Source organism: Lissotriton vulgaris, chromosome 12 (genome assembly GCF_964263255.1).
Source record: "Lissotriton vulgaris chromosome 12, aLisVul1.2, whole genome shotgun sequence".
NCBI lineage: Eukaryota > Metazoa > Chordata > Amphibia > Caudata > Salamandridae > Lissotriton > Lissotriton vulgaris.
In genome coordinates, this window is record NC_141700.1 from 634,925,687 (window position 1) to 634,944,262 (window position 18,576).

Genomic DNA, 18,576 nt, shown 5'->3' on the forward strand with positions numbered 1-18,576 from the left:
TGGAACAAGATCACAGCCGACCAGCTCGCGACTTCCCTGAGCAAGAACCCTCCCACCGGCGCAACGAACCCCAGCCAGGCGGCCACCAACCTCACAAAGTGGATCAGCAACTGCACAGATGACCTCGCCCCTCTGAGGACCCCGCCTAGCAGACCCGGCAGCAAGAAAGCCCCATGGTTCGCCGACGAACTCAAGAGCTCCAAGAGGAACTGCCGAGCCCTTGAGAAAGCCTGGCGCAGAGACCCAACACCGGACAACATGACTGCCCTCAAGCTCGCCACCCGAAAAAACACCACCAACTGATTCACGCCACCAAGAAAACTGCATTCAAGGAACGACTGGACAACAACGCACACAACAGCAAGGAACTCTTCAACATTGTTAAAGAGCTCTCCAACCCCAACGCCGGAATCAACGTCATCACCCCTTCACAAGACCTCTGCAACTCCCTCGCCTCCTACTTCTACAACAAGATCGCGGACATACACAACAGCTTCAGCACTCAACCGACGCACGCCACGACCGAACCACTGACCCCGACCACCACCCTCTGCGCCTGGACCCCGATCAGCACCGAAGACACCGTCCGCACGATGAACTCCATCCACTCCGGATCTCCGACCGACCCCTGCCCTCACCACATCTTCAACAAGGCCGACGCTGTCATCGCACCCCACCTGCGGGACATCATCATCACCTCCTTCGACACCGCTACCTTCCCGGAGAGCTGGAAGCACGCCGAACTCAGCGCCCTACTTAAGAAGCCATCAGCCGACCCCACCGACCTCAAGAACTACCGCCCCATCTCGCTGCTCCCGTTTCCTGCAAAAATCATCGAGAAGACCGTCAACAAGCAGCTGGCCGCCTTCCTCGAGATGAACGGATCCCTCGACTTCTCGCAATCTGGCTTCCGGGACAGCCACAGCACCGAGACCGCCCTGATCGCAGCAACCGATGACATCCGAGCCCTGCTCGACAACGGAGAAACAGCGGCCCTCATCCTTCTAGACCTCTCCGCGGCTTTCGACACTGTCTGCCACCGTACCCTAGTGCAGCGCCTCAGCAACGTCGGAATCCAGGAGAAGGCACTGGAGTGGATCATCTCCTTCCTCGCCGGAAGGACACAGAGAGTCCGCCTCCCCCCATTCAGATCAGAAGCCACCGAATTCATCTGCGGCGTTCCTCAAGGCTCCTCGCTCAGCCCAACCCTCTTCAACGTCTACATGAGCCCCCTCGCAGCCATCGCACGCCAACACAACCTCAACATCATCTCCTACGCCGACGACACCCAGCTGATCCTCTCCCTCACCAACGACCCTGCCACCGCCAGACCCAACCTACACGAAGGGATGACAGACGTAGCCAAGTGGATGATGAACAGCCGCCTGAAACTGAACTCGGACAAGACAGAAGTCCTCATCCTGGGATCTTCACCCTTAGCCTGGGACGACTCCTGGTAGCCCCCCGCCCTGGGCAGCGCACCCAAACCCACAGACCACGCACGCAACCTGGACTTCATCCTGGACTCCTCCCTCTCCATGACCAGACAAATCAACGCTGTCTCCTCGTCGTGTTTCAACATCCTGCGCATGCTACGTAAGATCTTCCGTTGGATCCCCACCGAGACCAGGAAGACGGTCACCCAGGCCCTCGTCACCAGCCGTCTGGACTATGGCAACTCCCTCTACGCCGGTACCACGCCAAACTCCAGAAGAGATTCCAGCGGATCCAGAACGCCTCAGCACGTCTCATCCTGGACATCCCCCGTCGCTGCCACATCTCCGGACACCTGGGAGACCTGCACTGGCTCCCGGTCAACAAGAGAATCACCTTCCGTCTCCTCACCCACGCACACAAAGCCCTGCACAACCAAGGCTCAAGATACCTCAACAGCCGCCTCAACTTCTACACTCCCACACGCCAGCTTCGATCGACCATCCACGCCCTCGCCGCCGTCCCCCGCATCCGAAGAGCCACCAGAGGGGGAAGGTCCTTCTCCTACCTGGCCGCCAAGACTTGGAACTCCCTCCTCACCCACCTCCGCCTGACCCAGGACCACCTCGCCTTCAGGAAACAGCTCAAGACCTGGCTGTTCGAGCAGTAGCAGACCCCCCCCTCCCCTAGCGCCTGGAGACCCTCCGGGTGAGTAGTGCACTTTATAAATGCTTTGATTGATTGATTGATAGTTATTTGCTTTTGAATAATGAAGATTGCTGTGGGTTATCAAAAGGCATAGCTTATGTTGTAACAGTCAGTGAGCGTGTGGTTTGCTGTAAAAATGTGTTGTATCCACCCACGCATGGGAACCCTGGATGTTTCCATCTGGCCAAGGATTCCGACCTTGATGGCAGAGTTCAATAAGATGAGTAGAATAAGAGCCTTATTGTCACAAAAAGAAGTTGCCCCGACATCTGCTCGCTAAACATTTGTCCTTCACGTGGCTAACACCCGCACGGAAGTGCATGCTTTATTGAATACTGACCTTCCTTTACATTTCGATGAGCTGGTTCAGACAATCTTTAACACGTCCCCCACTTCGGGGCTGGCTCATTTTTTAAAAGTTGTAAGCAGTGGTCTTGTGACTTCTTTTCAAAAAATATTTGGAGTCATTCCCGCTTTCTTCTATTCGATCTTCTCCAGCATATTTGGCGGATTTCCCGTTACACTGGCGCTGGCTGCTGGCTTTTTGTTGCTATTTTGTTTTATTTAAAATGGATGCCCGTCCTGTGTTCGCAGACGAGCTGTCACAGTTAGCAATGTTTCGCAACAGGATGCTTGAATACTATGGTGCGATGCCACTCGCCACCTTAAGTGCAGCATACGGATTATCGTTTCCATTTTCCTATTTCACCTGTGTCCAGCCTGTCTTTCATTGCCTGAGCTGCGATTTCGTCTGGGCCCTGGATTTGTGTCTCTGCAATTTGGTGTCTCCTGAAGTGGATTTTAATCATCTCATCGGTCCCTTAGTTACTCATGAATTGCTTTGTTCTGACGGAGGGATTATGGCCTTTGCAGCGATGCATGGAGTACTGGGTCGTTGGAATATATTCGCAGCGGCGCAAGATTTCTTGGCACACAGCTTCATTGAAAACCCACCGAGTTGTCCTCTGATGGTACTAAAGGCTCCGGTAATTGAAGAGCATGTATGCTTTTTCTCACTATTGAATTAGATGGCTGAGTTATTTTCGGATGGTATCAGTGACTTCCTTTTGGAAGCTGTTGCTGCTTATTTTGCATACTCAGTTTTAGGCTGACTCCTATTGAGGCCTTTGATATCATGAAGTTTTTTTTTTCTTTTCTCTCTCCAAATTTTTTCAGACTTATGATGAACATTTTTTTTAGAATCAGACATATTGGCTTTAATAACAGTGGACATTACACTGTCATGCTTTGGGCAGACTCAATTATTTTTCCTCACCTGCTCAAATTTGAACTGAATACTTTATTGAACTCTGCATTTCAAAATTGAGTCCCTTATCTTATCTTATCTTATCTTATCCTATCTTATCTTATCCGTGCTCGGATCAAGGGAGGGTGTCATATAGATATATATTGCCTGTATGCTGTGTTAAGTTAGCATGAGCTTTTTAGGAGTTTAAACGTCATTTTACCTTTCTGCTGCTTTTGCACACAACACATAGCGGTTGCTTTAGCTTTGAGCCTAGTAGAATGTTTTGATTCATGCGAGAATAATATGTTGTTACTCAGATATCATGAACTTGTAATCAACAGGAAGGTTTTTTTTTAGTTATATACAGAAACAATATTTGAATACAACTTAAATATTAAAGAAAACATGTAAATCATATTTAACTATTCTTGTACAATTTAAATTTTGAAAAAAAACATTTGGCCTTTATGGTACATGGATTTTTTTTACATGAATAAAGTTATTTCACATACACTTTTGAAACCAAGCTTTGCATACCTTTTCCAGCATGTTTTAAATACTACTATGGGCCTGATTATGATGCTGGGTGGACAAACCATTTGATTCCACCCAGGCCGGGAACGCTTCTCCCGCCATAATATGATGTAACAGCTGCTAACGAGGGGGTCACATATCCCCAAATATGTTGCTTCAAGTGCGTACAAAATCACAGAAAGCATGTGAATTGTGCACACATGCATGACATATGTGGGGATATGCCTTGTGCTGCACGCACCTCATTGCAGGAGTATGGTAGAATGTGCAGAGTCCAATCGATGGGGATACATACAGCACAGTGACTTTCCTGGATTCTGACGCTCATAGGGTGATAGGGTGATAGTCATCAGGGTTCAACTACTCAGGTGTAGGGGGGACCTGGAGAAAGGGATCCATGGCAGAGACTGCTGGGAGAAGCGGATTTGGGTAAGTATGCACCATAAATCTTTAGTTTCCGATGACTCGAGCCAGTCGGTCAGGCCGCCGCGGTCGGGTCGTCGGAAACCCACATCCTAATTTGGACAGTTGTTGGAGGTCCCTATGCTGGCCTATACTTCCCCAAACACCATCTCAGCAGTTGGAGACAGGCTGTCAGAGTCGGCAGCCAGTCAGCTGTCAGTCGGACTATATGATGCATGCATCATAAACCGGCAGTGAGACTGACTGATTATGAACAGACCGCGGTTGTCTGACCGCCTCCGATGGGACCGAGGAAGATGGTCCGTCTGCCATTATAATCAGGAACTATATTTTTTATAGTACTATTTATTTTACTCTCAACATATTTTTTATTTTTAAATCACTTTTTGCACGTTTCACAATATTTACATAGCTTTACATTTTGCATACATTTTTTAATGTTTTTTAATTAAATCCCCATTGTTTTTTTATAGGAAAATAGTCTTTTTTAAGTTACATTTAGCAGCCCATTTTTTACGGCTAACTTCAATTTTGTAGTCTATTTGTCTAACTTTTGTTTAATTTCCCTGGCAGTTAGTTGCAGGAAGGGTTGCTGTTTGTCAGCCATGCGCAGTAGGGCAGGCACCAGGGGGTTCCCGCCACAGGGTGCCTGACTTTCCCCAGCCACCCCTTTCTTCAATCGGGGCCTATGCATTTGGTTGGAACATACGCTCACTTTGAAGTCAATGGGAGTCCGACCGAATCGTATCTGGAAGCATCCGGATGCATCGTACTTGGTCGATGGGACTGTCATATAGATATATATTGCCTGTATGCTGTGTTAAGTTAGCATGAGCTTTTTAGGATTTTAAACACCATTTTACCTTTCTGCTGCTTTTGCACACAACACATAGCTGTTGCTTTAGCTTTGAGCCCAGTAGATTGTTTTGAATTATGCGAGAATAATATGTTGTTATTCTGAAAGCAGCCTTGCTTGGCGAGCTGTGTCTGTACAGTGAGTGCAGAAACCTTCAAGGATATCTCAACACAGTGGTTGTTGTGAGGTCTGATCTTCGCACGTTCCTAGACATACCATACATGGAGCTGCGGCCAAGTCTGGCTTTAGGCGCGTTTTATATTGCTTTTCACAAGAGCATACAAACACACTTGATGGTGCTTCGCATGCAGAGAGCTGGTGGAAGATGATGTGATCCCTTACCACTAGGATCTTGAGGTATGGGGCCGCCCTACTAAAACCCAAAGAGACCTTCTTAAATATAATATAATATACTAGCTAGGGAGGGTGAGAATTAGGTTTTGTTAAACCCTATTCGTTTTAGCATAATACCATGCTTTCACCGTTTGTGTTCTATGGACTAGTGACTATGCTGATTACTTTGTTTCTTATAATATGTTTGCTTGTATTAGCTAAGACACTGCGTTTGAGAACACTGCATTAGTGAATAAACATTTCAAATATGCACGTGTCCTCTTTTACTCCTTGTTCTGGATTGAAATGATTGTATAACGAAAGAGTGTTCATGTGTTCCACGTTACCTGAGGTGTACTAAGTCCATGTTCTGGTTTGTCTAAGCATTGGGAGTTTGTGATAACCAATGAGACACTGTAGCTAGTATGGTAGGGGATTTTGGGTACTAAGGTGAGTTTTGCACACCCTAATTCACAGGTTTCAAGTCTCTATGCACAGTTCTGTATGAGCACGGAATCCCCGCGACAGGACTTTTCTGATATAAGTTGGTCGGAAACCATTCCCAAACCCATTCGGCCGGGGAGATTATCAAACCTCATGATAATCGGGCCCCTAGTGTTGATTGGTAAGCATTGTGCCATCTTACTACTGAGTTTTTGGATTTGGCTTATTGAGGCATAGTGCTGTCGTAAAAATTCTATAGTGGTATTTGGAATGTGTGATGGCACTGTGTCTAGAGTGGTGCAGTCTGCAACCCAAGCGTATTCAAAATAAGTCATTTGGAGTCCTAGTTTATGTTCATTTTGTTGAAAGAAAACGGTTTTTATAAGTTAATTTTAGCGGTTAACTACCTCAGTTACTGGGACATAGCCTAGTGCAATCCTTTTTTTATTTCAAGGTCAAATGGCTGCTTGTTGCATATTCTACACTTAGTGCCTATCCAACCGCGAGTTCGGCGGTCGGGCTGCCGTATTACGAGATGGCCAGATTTTATTCATTTATTTATTTGTATAGCGCCAGAATCGACTCCCGAAGGAGTTTGACTTTGTGAAGACCGCGGCCGAACTGCAGACGCTGCCAGTGAAACACTTCAGCTGCTGTCAGGGAAAAGCAGAACTCATAGGGCGGTACTGAGGAGTTCCACCACCATCAGTATTATGAGTTGGCTTTCTGAGGGGGCTAATGCAGCGGTCTGACCACCAGCTTCAAGTCATCAGAAGCAAAGGATTTGACGTGCATACTCACCCCTTTCCTGTTCCTCTCATTAGAGTTTGACGTGGATCATTTTCTCAAGGTGCACCCTTCACAGCAGCATCTTTACTCTGATGAATCCAACCCTGGTTATGGCAAAATTCAGGTAGGTCCTTTTTATACCATATACCCATTGCCTGGACTGACCACATATGGGTCAGACTCGGGTAATGGGTAGGTGGTATTTTTCCACATGTATCATGCATATTTGTGCATTTGACACATATGCAGTCAAAATGAACTCACAAACATTGATACATATGGAAAAGTACTAACTACCATCGCAAGATCTCTGTAGCCACAACACCTGCCCGAGGTAAACTCATAATACAGCGGTATTAAGACCACCAGTGCTCTGTTCTCCTACCGGACATGGTGTTCTGGTGGTCGGATTGCCTTTAGTGCAGATTATTGGAGGTGTCACCAAATGATTTGGTAAAAATGGTACTAACAGCCTTATATGGCTGCTTTTGGGTAAAGTTTTAAGATCGTTTGAATCATGGCTTGTTCAACTCAACACCTATTATTAATCTCCTAAGTGGGCAGTAATTTTAATGTGATTTAGTAGATCGTAGTAAGTGCTGCTTTGTTTATTAGGTATTAGGGCATATATCAATGGTATGTTAATGTTTAGGTTTTTACTATGTATGTTGCATATCTAAGTGAATGATTTGTGGCACATTTTGAATGCCCCATCCATGATGCACGTTTGACATTGGCTTATTTTTAATATGTTTTCTGCTGTAGACAATATTAGACCATTTTTTTTCATTATGAATGTTATCATGTAAGAGGAAGGGTTTCTCATTATGTGTGATTGTTAAGTGTTCAGGTTTTTGGATAGCTTGGTCTCTTTTTTGGGTAGGAGAGTATCAATGGTGGCTTTTTCAGATCATACAATTACGCATTTTAAAGTAAATATAGGTGATAGCTGGTCTGTGATGTGTTCGGGAACTTTAGAGAGTAAAGGCTAGATGGAGGTAATTGCAATTTACCGACTCCTAAATACCGAATTTTACCGATTCGGTATTTATGTGTCGATAAATGCAATGTAGGTAAAAAAATCGGTATTTTTTACCGAATCGTAAAATGTGGAATCGGCCATTCGGTATTACTGATTAGGTATTTACTGTATCGGTATTTACCGAATTGGTATACCCCATACATTCCTATGGCCTTTTGGCCCATAGGAATGAATTGGAAATACCGATTCGGTAAATACCAAAAGGGTAAATACTGAATCGGAAAGCAAAGAAAAGTGAAACTGAATCAGGTAGCCAATCAGGTGCTACTACACTCCCCCTCCCTACCAGGAAGTGGCTACACAGACAGCTGTAACTAATTAGAAGCTTCTGGAGAGGCAGTTGGAGCTGAGCTGAGTCCCTGAGCAGCAGAAAAAGTTTTGTGCACTTTTAAATTAGAAAAATGGCAAGCAGCACAAACAAAGATCAGCCAGAGAGGAAGAGGAAACTAAAATTCAGCAGCATGGAGCTGCAGGTCCTTGTTGAGGAGGTGGTGAAGGAGCACCAAAAACTGTTTGGCAGGCAGTCCCTAACTGTGGCTGAATCTGTCAAAAGGAAAATTTGGCTGGACATTCAAGAAAAAGTGAATGCAGTTGGAGTGACTCCTAGGGGGGACATAACTGAACCAGTACCAGCGCACCTGTGGGGGCTCCTGAACTGCACTCGCTTCCCCCTCTGGAGTCGGCACACCCGCGACTCTGTTTCTGCTTCCCTCCTGCCGCCGCACCTCCAAATATCTGTGTGGCCGTTGCGTGGAGGAGAGCTAGGGCTGGGGGGACTATGGGTCCCAGTGACCAGCGCGGCCGGAAACCGCCTACCGTGAAGGCGCGCCAGGAGGCGTATAAATTACATCCCCATCGTCGGTGGAGCGGGGGACATAACTGAACCAGTACCAGCGCACCTGTGGGGGCTCCTGAACTGCACTCGCTTCCCCCTCTGGACTCGGCACACCGCGACTCTGTTTCTGCTTCCCTCCTGCCGCCGCACCTCCAAACACCTGTGTGGCCGTTGCGTGGAGGAGAGCCAGGGCTAAGGGGACTACGGGTCTGTTTCTGTTAAAGTTAGGAACAGATTGTCCACTAGTAGGGTCCCGGCATATTCCTGTGGTACTTTACGCGGATGACGTGGTCCTACTCGCACGTACACCAAAGAGTCTGCAGAATTTGATTGATGGGTTTGTTAACTTTATGGGCTCTTTAGAATTGTCCGTTAACTTGGGCAAGTCTTATGTGCTGCTGGCTGGCAACAAAGCGTGTACTAAATCCACTTTTACGATAGGAACCCACAAAATAGAAAAAGTGCAAACATTTTCTTATTTAGGGTTACTATTCGATGGGTCTCTAAACTTTAATGCCTTGGCGGAGGAGCGCTGTTGTAAAATGATTGCCACTAATGGCACAATTGCCAGTTATGGGCGTAGAGTAGGTAGATGGTGCCCTGAACAGGTGTTAAATTTGTATGGCTCTATGTGTTGTTCCAAAGTTACTTACGGGGCGGAGGTAATGGGCTTTATTAATATCTGTCAACTCCAGCGGGAAGAGAACAAATATTTAAGATCCATTTTAAAAGTCCCACAAAGCACCACTGCTGTAATAGTACACACGGAACTAGGGAGGCATACCTAGAAGATCTGGTGAAGCTCAGACCAATCGTAGCATGGTTGAAAATCTGGGTTAACCCTGAGGCGTCACTAAGTAGGGAAGTCTTAACTGACGGCCTTGGAAGAGACAAATGTATGAGAATTCCATGGCTCAACTATGTTAAGGCTACCCTAGAAGCCCTGGGCCATGAGAATCTCTTTGCTGATCGCGGAGTAATTACACCCCAGCATAAGGTGATTATAAAGAAAGCATTTTTCGCCCAGAAAACAACATTGAGAGCAGAGGCAGAAGGGACGAAAAAAACCGTGAGTGCTTATAACTTGGTTAAGAGCACTGATGGAATGGAGCCATACTTATACCTGATGTACAGTGCCCAGGACAGGTTTTTAATGTGTTGTTTTAGGCTCAATTTATTACCATATTTATTTGCGTCTCCATTAGGGTTTTTAACTACAATTGAGCAGAAGGGAACCTGCGGCTGCGACAATAGGTCTCCGCAGGATTCCCTTCATTTTGTATTGCTGTGTTCTTTTTATTCAATGCCCGGGCGTAGATTCTTGGTTGACATTTAAAAAAAAATTGAAATTGCATTAATCTATCTACAACAAGCGACAGACCCTCTCACATTGTGCAGCATAATGAATTTTATTAGAGTGGCGGTCCGACTAAGGGTAACCAGAGAGGGAGACTGATTGTCAAGATTTCAGTTGTATTTATTGTATTCAGAATGCCCTTTTTGTCTTTTTAATGAATTACTTTGTATCCCTATTGAGGATTCTAATAATGCTTTAATTGGATTTTACGAGTTGTATATTTGTGCTTTTATGGTGATTTTGAATCATCGAATAAAGAATCCTTGACTTGACTCCTAGAGATATAGAGGACCTTAAAAAGAGGTGGTACGACCTCAGGAGCCTGACAAAAAAAATTGCTGAACACCACAAGCAGGCAAGCAACACTGGTGGAGGGAAGAACCCAGCACCCCCCCTTACTGACCTGGAGGAGATGGTGGGCTCAACCATAGAACCTGAAAGCATCTGCGGACTGGGAGATGTAGACAGCTCAGCCAGAGCTGCCAGCAGAAAAGGTAAGACGCATTCACAGCAATCCCCCCCACACCATCATCCTTCCCTTTACCCTATGTGGCTAAGTGAACCCCAGTCCAGTACAGCTAGCACTATTTATTTATTTATTTATTTTGAAAGTTTTATATAGCGCGAACAAGATCCTTGCAGATATCAGAGCGCTTTACAAATACATGGAATAAGAAAAACGAGCGAGTGATTAACAGGGTTATTGTGCGCGGAATGTCTGTAGGTTATTAATGAAGAGCAAATAAAATAGCGAACAAAGGAACATATTAGATCAGACAAGACATATCATAAGAGGATAACTGAAGAGACTCTGTAGATCCAAGGCAAATGTTCAGGTGAATTTAGTCATGAGGATCGATTTTACTTCTTTTTTGAAGAATGCAGTAGAGGAGATAAGTCTGGTTTCTGGAGGGAGGGCATTTCAGATCCTGGGTGCCATTCCTGAGAAGGAGTGTTTATAAGTTTTTTCCTTCCGGAATCTTTGAGGTTTCAGAAGAAGATTTTTTGTGCTTCTAATGGCTCTTGAGCCACCTGAAATTGTCAGCTTCTGGGTGAGGTAGCTGGGTGAGTTGTGGTGTACAGCCATGTGAGTCATGCAGGCGATTTTCAGATGGATTCTACCTTCGAAAGGCAGCCAGTTCAGGGATTTTAAGTCAGGGGAAATGTGCAAGCCTTTTTTTGATCCGGTGATAAGTCTCGCTGCAGCGTTCATAGAGGCTCCTAGTGGTGCGGTAGCTGAGAGGGCGTGACCACAAAGGGCGACGCTTCTATAGTCTATCCGAGGAATGACTAGCGCTTGTACTGCGGTTTGGAAGTCCTTGGCTGGGAGGAAGGGTTTAAGCTTCCTCAGAGTATTGAGTTGGAAATTAGCTCTCTTAGTTGCCATGCTGATATGATGTTGCATATTGAGATTGGCGTCAAGGGTTACGCCTAAAGATTGCGCTGAATCCACGATGGTAGGTTGGACGTTGAGTGCAGTTAGGTGTTTAAGACAAGTCTGAGGGATAGAGATTTTAGTGGGAGGTGAAATAAGAAGGAATTCCTTTTTTAGAGCGTTAAGTTTGAGGTGATTCTCGGCCACTCATGTTTGGGTCTTCTTAAGCGTTGAGTTGAGTAAAATGATGTCTTCAGGGGATTGTATTTTGAGGTAGATTTGGGTGTCGTCAGCGTACATGTGAAATTGTACATTAGATGCTTGCAGTAAAGTGGTGAGTGGCTCCATGACTAGGTTGAACAATGTTGAGGATAAGGAGGATCCTTGTGGGACGCCTAGTGTTACGGGAACTGGTGAGGACATAGAGTTGTTGATCTTGAATTTCTGGGACCGGTTATGCAGAAAGGAGGTAAACCACTTGAGTACAGTCCCTGATAGACCCATTCGGATATTCAGAAGCTCGAGTAGGTTCTCGTGTTTGACGGTGTCAAAGGCTGATGAGAGATCAAGTAGGATGAGTAGGCAGGTATCATTCTGATCTAAGATTTGGAGAGCGTCATCAATTATGTGTGTCATGGCTGATTCCGTGCTGTGTCCTGCTCGGAAGCCTGATTGATGAGAGTTGAGGAGGTGAAACTGATCAATGTGTTTTGTCAATTGGAGTTGGACGCATTTTTCCAGCAGTTTGGCCAAGGTAGGGATAGTGGAGATAGGACGGTATTTGTTTAGGTCAGTAGGGTCTGCTGTGGGTTTCTTGAGTATAGGCGAAACTTGTCCCACTTTGAGGGAGTTGGGGATGAGTCCTTGTTGAAGTGAGATGTTAATAATTTTGGTCCAGAGCTTTACAGCGTTTTCAGGGAGGGGGTCCGTGAGGTGATTAGAAGGTTTCACGGTACTGAGCAGTTTGCCAATTGTTTCTTCTGTGTAGGTGTCAAAGGACGACCATGTAGCATTGTTTTTTAGTTCAATGGGTGTGGAGCTGTGGGGGCTAGAGTAAAGGCTTAGATCATTGAGGAGGTCGTTCCTGATATTATCTATCTTTAGATTAAAGAAGGCAGAGAATTCTTCACATGGCGGTAGAGCGCTCGTAGTGATATGTGATTGTTGAGGTTGTTCCTTGGATTGTGTTTTGATTAGCTCAAACAGTTTTTTTGGCCGGTTTTTTGCTTGGTCAAGCTGATGGCTAAAGAAATCTGCTTTTGAGCGTTTGATTTTCCTGAAGTAGGCGTTTCTCTTTTTCTTAAGAGCTTTCAGGTGTAGAGCCGAGGGGGCTGATCTCCAGTTGCGCTCTGCCAGTCTCATGGCTCGTCTATCTTCATTGAGCCTACCATCGTACCATGGTTTTGAGTTCTTAGCGGAGACTCTCTTAAGTTGCAGGGGGGTGAACTCATTGATTATTGAGGCCATAGAGTTAAAGTAGTGGTCAGTGAGAGCCTGAGCATCTGAGGCACCTGTAGGGGGAAGGAGAAGATTGCAGCTGGGGGAAGGTAATGAGTTAGGGTTGAGTTTCTTCAGTTCTCTTTTCCAGACCTTAAGTTTGGTTTATTGAGCCGGGTTGAGTTTGACATTTTCGTTGATGAATAATGTGATAATGTGGTGATCAGACCAGTCACAGGGTTGGATTGACCCAAGTTGGGTAGATTCCTCTTTGGAGATGATTAGGTCGAGGATAGAGCCTTTGTCATGAGTGGGGCTGTTGCAGATTTGGGTGAGGTCAAGAGCCTTGAGGAAGTTCTTGAGACTATTTACTACTGCGTCAATGTGATCATTCCAGTGGAGGTTGAAGTCTCCAAGGAATATATGAGTATTTTGGTGACCGGAGTTGGTTGTGATTGTCTCCATGAGTTGTTGGGTGAAGGTGAGGTTGTCCCCCGGTGGGTGGTAAATGATATGTAGAGAGCATACAGGTTTGCCCTCGCTGATGACGTCGAGGCAGATGTATTCACAGGAAGAGAGTATAGGGGAGGGGGCTCTTGTAACTGAGAGGTTGCTCCTGTAAATGCATGCGATTCCACCGCCTGCCTTGCCATTCCTGTCCAGTCTAATGATGTGATAATTGGGGGGAACTAGAATGTCAATGATTGGCATAGAGGATTCTGTTAACCAGGTTTCAGTGAGAATGGTCAGGTCAAGGTCTAGTGTGTTGATAAGGTCAGCTATGTCGGAGGAGTGTCTAGGGGCCGCTCTGCAGTTGAGTAGAGTGCACTTGAGCCGTGGGGTGATAAGGGAGGAGGCGGGATCTAGAGTGAGGGTGACTTTTTTAAGGTTATTAGAGACTGAGCCTTTATTGTTGTGTGTGGGGGGCCTAAGAGGGTTGGAGTGGATAGTGGGGATGGGAAGGTGTGTGGTGGCTATATCGTTCAGGAGAACGGGATCATAGGAACGTAGGAGGGAGCGTATGTTGTATTCCGAGAGTGGATTGATAGTGCGTCGAGGACAGGTGGCGGAATTACGAGCGCGGATTGTGGTCGGGTGAGGAGAGTTTTGTGTGCCGGAGTGAATAGGATGGGTGGGGGACTTGTTAGGAGAGGAGGTAATGGTGGGTAAGGGATGTCTGGGTTGAGTAGAGAGTAGCTCCTTGAAGGTATGAAGATCCTCTTTGATTTGGAGGAGGGTGGACATAATCATGCCCAGAGTGGAGCAATGCATTATGGGACATGTATTCAATAAATGAAAGACCATGTCATACAGCACAGCAACCACCAAGTTAGGGAAATGATTCCAGACAGAATGAAGCGCAGGCAACATGTACATTGTTCAAGTGAAAATTATTTAATTGTAGTGGTTGTGAGGCAGTAGCGCTTAGCTAATGTACGCTCATATGTCCACAGGTGAGACATCTCGCAGGCGTTCCCGGGAGACTGAAGGCACAGCACCAGAGAGGGATGAGAGTCAGGAGCCACATCCAAGTGAACAGAATGTATCAGAGGACACAGGCGCACCAAGTACACAGCCACCATCCCAAGACACAGAAATGGCTCCAGAGTTGCAGGCGTCCCCAGAACATACACAATCCCCTCTGTTACTGTCAACCCCAGAAATGCCTGCATCACTGCCTGTGACAACACCTGCATCACAACAGAGCAGGAGACATGTTGTTGCCCCACTATTGGAAATTGAGTCATTAGCAGGTGACATGGAGGGGGAAGACACACACACCTTGCCTGGGGAAGGTAGCTCTGCTACACTGCAGTCCAGTGCAGAGGTGGCCCGTACTGGTACCAGACACCGCAGGCTCTGAGTAAGCAGTGTAGCTGCACGTGTGAAGGGTCCCAATGTGTTCCGTGGCCTGGAGGGGAGCATGGTCAAAATCCAAAGGATGCAGGGAAAGGTCATCATCTCTGTCCAACGTCAAATGAGGAACCTAAACAACAATATGGAAGACATGGGGAAGGGCATCAGAGTATTGGTTGATGTCAAAAAGGAGATGGCTGCAGGGATGCGTGATATGTCACAATTGGTGCAGCTTCTGTGCACCAAACTAGATCAGGAAATGTCATCAAGGCGCAAGGAGAAGCAGCGTGCGCAGCAACAAAATAAAACCATCAACCGCCTGGCCACAGCCACTTCCCTGCTATGCAGGAGATGCATAAACATGCAGGAGGGACTCACGCAAAATAGTAATGAGATGTATAGGGGCATTGCTAGGATGACCAGTGCTGTTGAGGTGCTGATAAATGCACAAACAGCACAAACTGCTGCTCTGGGTGTGCCAGAGAGTGAAGGGAGCACAAGTAGGAGCATCATGGCAAGCCCCCTTGTCGTAGAGACATGGAGGAGCAGCAGGCACCACGGTGAGGCAACAGCCCAAACGCCAAGTGAAGACAGCCAGCCACAAACATCTGGCAGTGGTAGGCATGCACGCAAATGAGTAGTTCAGTTAATGGGGAAGTGACCCAGGACTAACATCATTGAATGTATATAATTTGTGTTGCACAATTGTGCTTTAGAAACCTGCGTAGTGACAAAATTAAACTTTGGGTGCATACCCCACCTGTCTGTGTCTCTTTACTTACTTAAAAGTAGTTGCATGTGATCTCTTCCCGTCTGTGTCTGCCATCTGTTGGTGTTGCTACTCCAGCAGTGTTGGGTTCAGGCAGTGCTTGTTCGTCATCAAGGTCCTCATAATCAGATATTTCCACCTCGGTGCCCTTCTTCATGGCAAGGTTGTGCAACATTACACAGGTTGCAATCATCTTGCAGCAGGTCACTGGTGTAAACTGGTGTGCCCCTCCACTTTTGTGGAGGCAGCGGCCCCTGCTTTTCCACAGCCCAAATGTGCGCTCCACAATGTTCCTGGTAGATTTGTGTGCTTTGTTGTATCTCCTCTGGCTGGGGATTGAAGCGTTGAGGTAGAGAGTAAGGATGAAAGACAGGACCCCATATGCACTATCCCCTATATGTAACAGAAAAAGACATTACTCATCCACACATACACATACATCTGCAATATGTATCAAGGGAGTGTCACACAGTGTTTTACCTAGCAGGTATCCTTCACCAAATTCCCCCGCTGTCAGGCGTGTGTATATTCCACTGTTTTGAAAGATGTATGAGTCGTGGGTACTTCCAGGAAACTTGGCAACTATGTCTGTGATGATGTACTTTGCATCACAGATTACCTGTACATTTATGCTGTGGGTAGACTTCCTGTTCCTATAAATGTACTCTGTGGCCGCAGGTGGACATATTGGTAAGTGGGTGCCATCAATACAGCCAATGACGTTGGGGAAATGTGCCATTTGATAAAACTCTGTCTTGGTCCTGAGCTGTTCTGCGTGCGTTGCAGGGAAGCTGATGTAATAATGCATTCTCTGCATCATGGCCTCTAGGAATTTCCTAAAAAACGTGACAGGCAGCTCTGGGACACCCCACCTACCGCAGCAACCACACTCTGGTAACTCCCAGAGGCAAGCAGGTGTAGGCTACTCAGCACCTGCACATGGGGTGGGATGGCAAGCGCCCTTGGGGTTGGGTGGAGGTCCCTGATCAGCTCCAGGATGGTTTGGGGGTGTAGCCTGTACCTTTGTATGATCTCTGGCTCAGTCAGTTGGAATAGGGTGATTCTCTGCCTGTAGACCTGCTCCTCCCTTCTCCAGACCCTCTCTCCTGCCTGGAGCCGTAGCCGCCTAGCAATCACGTAGAATGCCGCCATTATGGTCAAACAGTTGTGTTTTAGGCCCTTTTTTATAGCCTGCACCTGGTTACCACCTGATTTGAATCCATGGTAAATACAGACTCTTAAATACCTGGGGCCAAATGTAGGTAAATTAGATTTACCGATTTTTAATTACCGAATTTTACCGATTCGATAATTAAAAATCGGTAAATCTAAAGGATGGATATGTAGGTATTTCCAGATGTGGAAATACCGAATCTGTAACAATCGGTATTTACTGATTCTGTAAATACAGAATTGGTATTTCCCATTGATTCCTATGGGCTTTGAAGCCCATAGGAATCAATGGGAAATACCGATTCTGTATTTACAGAATCAGTAAATACCGAATTTTGCAAGGGTGCAGGGGGTGTCACTTTGACACCCTCTGGCACCCCACAAATAGGCATGTGCGCCATGTGGCACACAGACATGCCCTAAGGGCACGTCTGTCTGTCACATGGCTAGGTGTGCATGCACACATGTGCATGCACACCTGAAATCGGTATTTTACCACACAATAGGATTGTGTGGTAAAATACCGATTTTGTAGGGCCTTTGTGACTCAGAAGAGTGCCACCTACAACTGAGATTTACCAAATCGGTAAAAATACCGATTCGGTATTTTACAGAATCGGTAAATTTACCGTAAAATTGTGCCCCTACATGCCAATTCTTGAATACCGGTCGGTAACGGCCGAAAATACCGATTTTCGGCCGTTACCGACGGACCTACATCTGGCCCCAAATTTCATGTAAATTCGGTATTTTAGAGGTTACCTACTTCTCAAAAGTAATTTTTACCATTTCTTATTTACCGAATCGGTAATTTTACCGATTCAGTAATTTTACCGATTCAGTACATTTTCCGATTCGGTAAATTTTCCGAATCAGTAAATTTTCCGCTTCGGTAAATTTACCGATTCGGTAAATTTACCGAATCGTACGATTTTGTGGCCCCTACATCTCAAACACCAAATACCGGTCGGTAACAGCCGAAATTCGATATTTTCGGCTATTACCGACCGGTATTTGGTTACCTACATCTGGCCCTATATCTTTTAGAATTTTAGTCATGGTTTCTCCACAGCTAGAGCTTGCCTCTCTTCAATCTTGTAATACAAGTCTTCTCTTTCAATTACATTTAGGGTGTTGTGTTCCTTTACGTTCATAACAATGCCATATTTTGTAGTAACTCTCCCATAACAAGCATTAAAGCACTATTTAGTACATTTCAATTGATTGTTTCCATGCTTGTTCATTCTTGCCTGTATGTGTCACCCATGTGAGACTGTAACTGTTTTCCTTTCTCTGATATGATGTGCCTTGCTCCTTCTGTCATATGCCTGAAAATAGTGTAATATTATGAAGAATTAAATGTTTAAAATGTATAATATGTTTATTATTGACATGCAAAATTATGTTACTTGTTTTCTATTTTCTATTTACAAAAGGGGAGAGGATGTATCCTTAGGGCTAGAGCGGTCAACCTCGAAGCTGGGGAACCGGGTTTGAGTCTCGGCAGCGACGCTCAATATCCTTTGATTCTGGATAAATCACTTAATCTCCCCGTGCCTAACAAAATAAAAATGAATGTGTCCTCATGTAAAGAAACTGGTGCTCATGTAAAGCGCTCAGATACCCGATGTCTAGGTCTAGTTCGAGCTATATAAAACTCTAAAAAAAAAAAAAATTACATGTGTTTTTGCTGGAATTTGCAGTCTTTATTTTCAGGTTTTCCATTGAAAGTGTCATTTTGTGGATCAGGTGGCTCCTTTTCTGTTGGGGAAAAATTGCAATAATTTAATTTTAAATGTTTATTTGTTGGTAGGTCATGGGGGTTAAGGGAGTAAGATTGTATTTTTGAACTGTTTTACAGTGAGTTGCAGTTGCAGGAAAGAGTGGTTGTCGGCGGGCGGGATGGGGGGTTGTCAATGGGCAACAGAATAGGATTGATTATTTATTTAATTTTCACTATT

At 45.7% G+C, this 18,576-nt stretch overlaps 1 pseudogene; it reads right to left on the reverse strand.

Annotated features, from left to right (window-relative positions):
* Nucleotides 1–14,563: 14,563 nt before the first annotated feature.
* Nucleotides 14,564–15,281, reverse strand: LOC147677904 (uncharacterized; annotated as a pseudogene).
* Between the last annotated feature and the right edge of the window lie 3,295 nt (nt 15,282–18,576).